We start from the raw sequence: 5,064 nt of genomic DNA on the forward strand, positions 1-5,064 counted from the left end.
TACTCTCCTGACAGAACTGTTCACCTATCCGCTCATGAGGCCCCTCTCTCACCGCCCTAGTTTTTCCACAGTCCTCCTCCCCAACCCTCACCCTCACACGCACAGCCCCCTGCCCTGAACACACCCACTGCTACCTTATTGACTTTCCCCCATAAAGAGAAGCACCCTATCCCCCCTTGGTGATTTTTAAAAGGAGTAAGTAAAGATGGTGGCAGTGCTATGGCTATGCCACCCTGAACGTGCCAGATCTCGTCTGATCTTGGAAGCTAAGCAGGGTTGGGCCTGGTTGGTACTTGGATGGGAGACCATTTAGGAAGACCAGGTGCTGTAGGCATTAAAAAAAAAAAAAAAAGAAGATGGTGGCAGTGAAGCCAACACTGTAGATGGTCACGGTGGCTGTCTCCTCCATTAGCTGGGAGGCCAGATCTGGGAGAAGGCTGGGCAGAGGCTCAGATGGGGGGCCTTGGCTGAGGTCTCTCTTCCCTAGGATCCAGAATTCATCTCCTCTGGGCCTAGAGAAAGGGGCTTGGTTTAAAGAAGGAGGCAGTAGGGGACCACTGGCTCCTTCGAGGGCTACCAAGCATCTTGCATACTTTCGAGAATGACTTTATTTAATCCCCCACACAACCTTACCTGAAGTGAGGGTGCCCATTTTGGAAATAGGGGAGGGGAAGCTCAGAGAAGACAAGGGCTTGCCCAAGATCACACAGCTCAGAGGGGACAAGCTGGGACTTTACCTCCTCACTTGCTGTTGGCTACTAAGATGCAAAGAGGTCCCACAAGATCCAGAGAAAGCCAGAAAGAAAATGTCCCGGAAGCATCCTCAGACCACCATGAATGTTTGAATGGAAGTGCGCAAAGTTATTCTGTCCATCCCTCTGTCCTTATGCTGATGGAGAATCAGGTGGGGAGCGAGAATGCTGCTGCTTCTCTGCACTGTCCACTTGGGGCCCTCTCTCTACCACCCCATGAGCTAACCTGAACCCCTCCACTGTCACCTGACTGAATAGAGAGGAAGAAACTAATGAGGGTCCCTCCCTGCCAGGCACGGTGTAAGGTTAGACCCCGGGGCTAGGAGGAAGAGGCTAGCCCCCTGCCACATCAAGAGCTGTTCTCTCTACTCTACCTGCCTATTTACATGCCCTGCCCCAATAAGCCAGTAATAATAATCCATTTTTAAAAGACCCTTAGTCCCCACTGTTGGGCTCAGGGACGTGAGATAGCAGCCTCTGGCTGTGCATAAACATGAGAGACAGATGTTGCTAACATCTGGAGACGAGGGAGGCCCAGTCCTGCCTGGAACTGGGAAAAGTGCCTAGCTGGGAAGAGTGCTCTGGGGGAGAAATCCTTACCTGTACAGCCACTCATCTGGACAGCCACCCCGAAGGAGGGCCCCTGGGCCCTGGCCAGGGCTCCCAGGCTTGGAGATGCTTTGGAGAAGAAAGCTGGGCGGGTGCTGCCTGCAGGGAGGGGACTTCAAAGACTCCCCTAATCCCTGGTGACATTTTCAGACACAGGAGTTTGCTTTTTTACACTGTGAATCAAAGCCCAGAGCTTTCTAAATAACCCTCATAAAAGCCAAGGGGCTCGTAAAGTTAAACAATAAGTCACAAAGAGTGTGAGCATTCAGGGGCAGGAGAGAGGCTGGGGGAGTCTGGCGCTTGCCCCTGCTCTGCCCACCGGATGGCCACCTACCCCCTCCCTCAATGAGGCAAAAGATGAAATGCCTCATGGGTGGTCAAGAGGCAGGCCTGGAGGGCCTGAGTTTGATTTGGAGGTTCTTCTCCTGCCCCTGCCAGCCCCCGATAGACATCCTACAGGAGGCCATTTATTCATTAAATTATTCATTATTTCAGTCAGTCAGTCAATCAACGAACATTTCCTGATGCCACCTTTCTGTAAGGCCGCTGGCCAAGGAGCATAAGCCTTGGCATTACTGGGGTTCGAATCATAGCACTGCCACTTCTCGGCTGGGTGACTTCCAGAAAATCACCTCACCTCTCTGAGTTTCAGGTTCCTCATCCGTAACACGGGGATACATTTTGAACCGTTCTCAAGAGAGCTATTGGGAGGCCTCTGTGGGCATGGCATGTGGTAAAGGCTCAAAATGTGGGTTATTATTACTGTTAATCAATAGTCACAATCAGTGGTTTCTACAGGGGGCTTCTTTTCTTTGTCTGACTCCCACTCTACCTGCCCCCGCCCCTCAAATAACTTCCTCTTCTGCCCTCATGTCTGCAGGGCCCCAATTGGGAGCTGGTGTTTTTTTTACATTTTCTATGAAGTCACAGGGGCCAGAAGCCATCCCCTAAAGAGAGGCTGTTTCCAGAGCTGGGGGGATGTGAGTTCAAGCCCCGTGTTCAGCACTTCCCAGCTGTGTGTTCTTAGGCTCCTGTTCTCCTTCTCTAAGCCTCAAATTCCTCATCTGTAAAATGGGGCACTGGGGAGGATCCAGCAAGGGCAGGAATACCTAGGGCCTGGCATGTCGTAGGTGCTCAGCAAATGACTGTGGATACCTTTGGCTCTTCTCACAGTTGAAATTTCCGGAGAGACAGAGCTCAGCATCAGTGCAGCTGAGGAGAAAGGGATGGGACTGGCAGATGATAAGGGTCCCTCAAACCCAATATGCTGGGATCTGGGGCCTGGGTCCTCCTTTGGATGAGGAGGTCAGGATGTGGCACAGACTAGGCCTGCTTATTGTCCCCTGCCCAATCAAAAGGCCTCCCTTAAGTGGACATGGCAGCTTCAGGATGGAGGCAAGTCTGTTTCATAGATGGGGAAAATATGGCCCAGGGTGTGAAAGCATTTGCGGAAGAGAATAGATGATACCTGGACTGGAATGGGAACCCAGGCCTGGCAAATCCCGAATCAGTCTTTTCTGCTGCTCCCATAGGCACCAAAGATGGACAGCTCAAAGCTGATTTCTCCCCAGCAATATCCACCTGACCAGCATTCCAGATAAAGCAAACGAGCTCCCAGAGCTGAGAACCTGGCTACACATCTGCGCAGCTCCTGTCACGGGGCATTTAAATTTAGCTGCTGCCACCCCAGCTGCCAGATTCCTGGTTCTTTGTGAAGAAGGATGAGGGGTGAGGAGTGAGGAGAGGTGAGCATGTGTCTTAGTCCATTCAAGCTGCTATAACAAAATACCAAAGCCTGAATGGCTTATAAACAATAGAAATTTATCGCTCACAGTTCTGGTGGCTGGAAGTCCCAGATCAGGGTGCCAGCAAGGTTGGGAGAGGGGCTTCTTCTAGACTGCAGACTTCTCACTGTGTCCTCACATGGCTGAAGAGATGAGGGAGCTCCTGAGGCCCCTTTTATAAGAGCACTGCCCTCATGACATAATCACCCCCAAGGCCCCACCTCCTATACCATTGCCTTGGGTATTAGGTTTTTAGAATATGTATTTTGGAAGGACATGGACATTCAAATCACACTAGCATGGCAGTGAATTCCATTCACTGGTTCTATCATTCACTCATTCGATGAGCAAATCAGTCACTGAACAAATGTTTGTTGAGCACTTATCACATGCCAGGTCCCATGCAAAACAGACAGCGGGGGTCCCTGCCCCACAGAGATGACAGTGAGGAAGCAGGTGACACAGTCCAGTGTGATCAGGGTGAGGCTCAACTGGAACTCAATCTATATGTGGAGGAGGGTCAGGTCAGCGAGAGCTTTCTGTGGAGGTGACAATTGAGCTGAGACCCCAACAACAAGTAGAAATCAGTCTTGGAAGGGGGGCCAGAACGGTATTTTTGGCAGAGAGAACAGCCTGGGAAAAGTGAGAAGGCACAGGTGTGGACACAGAATGGGTCTCCACAATGCTCCTTTGTCCTATTTCAAGATCAGAATCCTCTGAGTGGCAGGCGTGTCTCACATCTTGTGATCCTCACATCCACTGTGCCCCCCATCCCCAGGTAGATAGTATTCCCATTATGGCACCTGAAGCAGGGAAGGATCAGAGAAGTTCAATAACTCACCCAGGGCCACACAGCAAAGGCACTTTGGATCTGGACCAGCTTGGTGGATATGTGTATCGGGGAGCTATTTATCTGGGGCCCTCTCAGAGCCTCCAGGGTTTATCAGTTGCCTCTCCTTGCCCTCAATTTCTTCATTTGCAAAATGAGACCCAGGTGAAGTCCTCCCACCCCCACCCCACCTGTTACAGCCACATCTCTCACTGACCTCATTAGGGCACTTGGCCTGGAAGCAGCAGTCCCTGGGGAAAGCTCAGCCACAAACCCTGTCCCAACTAGGCCAGGGACAATGGGATCCCCCTGTGGGCATCTGGCCTAATTGACAGTGGACCCCTGGGAGCTGTGCCAGCTTTGCTATGATCAGTTCATGACCTGTGAAACACTTGCCTGGAGCTGCTCAGAGCCGACCCCAGAACCCAGCTCCTCTGTGGCCAGAGAATGGCTTCCTGCCAGGCCCGTTCTGGGTGCCTTCTGGAGATGCCCTCGCTTGATTCCCAAAACACCTGATGAAGTCACAGAGCCCTTGCCATGCTGGAGTCAGTCCTTGAGGGACTCCTTGGCGTCCTGGGCCCCGGTTCTCTTGTCTGGAAAATGAAGATGATGAAGCTCATCTCATGGGCAAGGCACTGGTCTCAGTTTTCTCTTCCGTAAAATGGTGTGGCTCTGACTTGACAAAGTAGTGTAAGAATTAAGCCCTAAATAATAACAGAACACAATTATTGAGCACTTACTGTGTGCAGAGTACTTCTGGGGGGCTCTGCATGTATTATCTCTTAATCTTTATGCGACCAAGGGAGGTTAGCCCATTTTACAGTTGAGCAAACAGAGGCACCGAGAGGTTAAGAAACTAAGCCAAACACAGATAAAGGCCTTAGCACAGAAGGCCTCAATAAAAGGTAGCTTTTATTTCTATTCTACTCCCTCCAATGTCCAGAGAACCCTTGTCCACACTCTCTTCTCTTCCCATATCTTCTGCTTCCTTCCAGTGACAGAGATGTCATACGTGGGGTCACCTAGGATTCAGAGTTGCAAATGCTTTTATCTTGACTAAAGTTAGACAGTGGAAGTAACTTCCCAGCCA

The 5,064-nt window shown here is 51.0% G+C and overlaps 1 pseudogene; it reads left to right on the forward strand.

Annotated features, from left to right (window-relative positions):
* Positions 1-215: 215 nt before the first annotated feature.
* LOC111730598 lies at positions 216-334 on the forward strand (annotated as a pseudogene).
* The last annotated feature ends 4,730 nt before the right edge of the window (positions 335-5,064 follow it).

Source organism: Pteropus vampyrus, unplaced genomic scaffold (assembly GCF_000151845.1).
Source record: "Pteropus vampyrus isolate Shadow unplaced genomic scaffold, Pvam_2.0 Scaffold322, whole genome shotgun sequence".
Classification (NCBI taxonomy): Eukaryota; Metazoa; Chordata; class Mammalia; order Chiroptera; family Pteropodidae; genus Pteropus; species Pteropus vampyrus.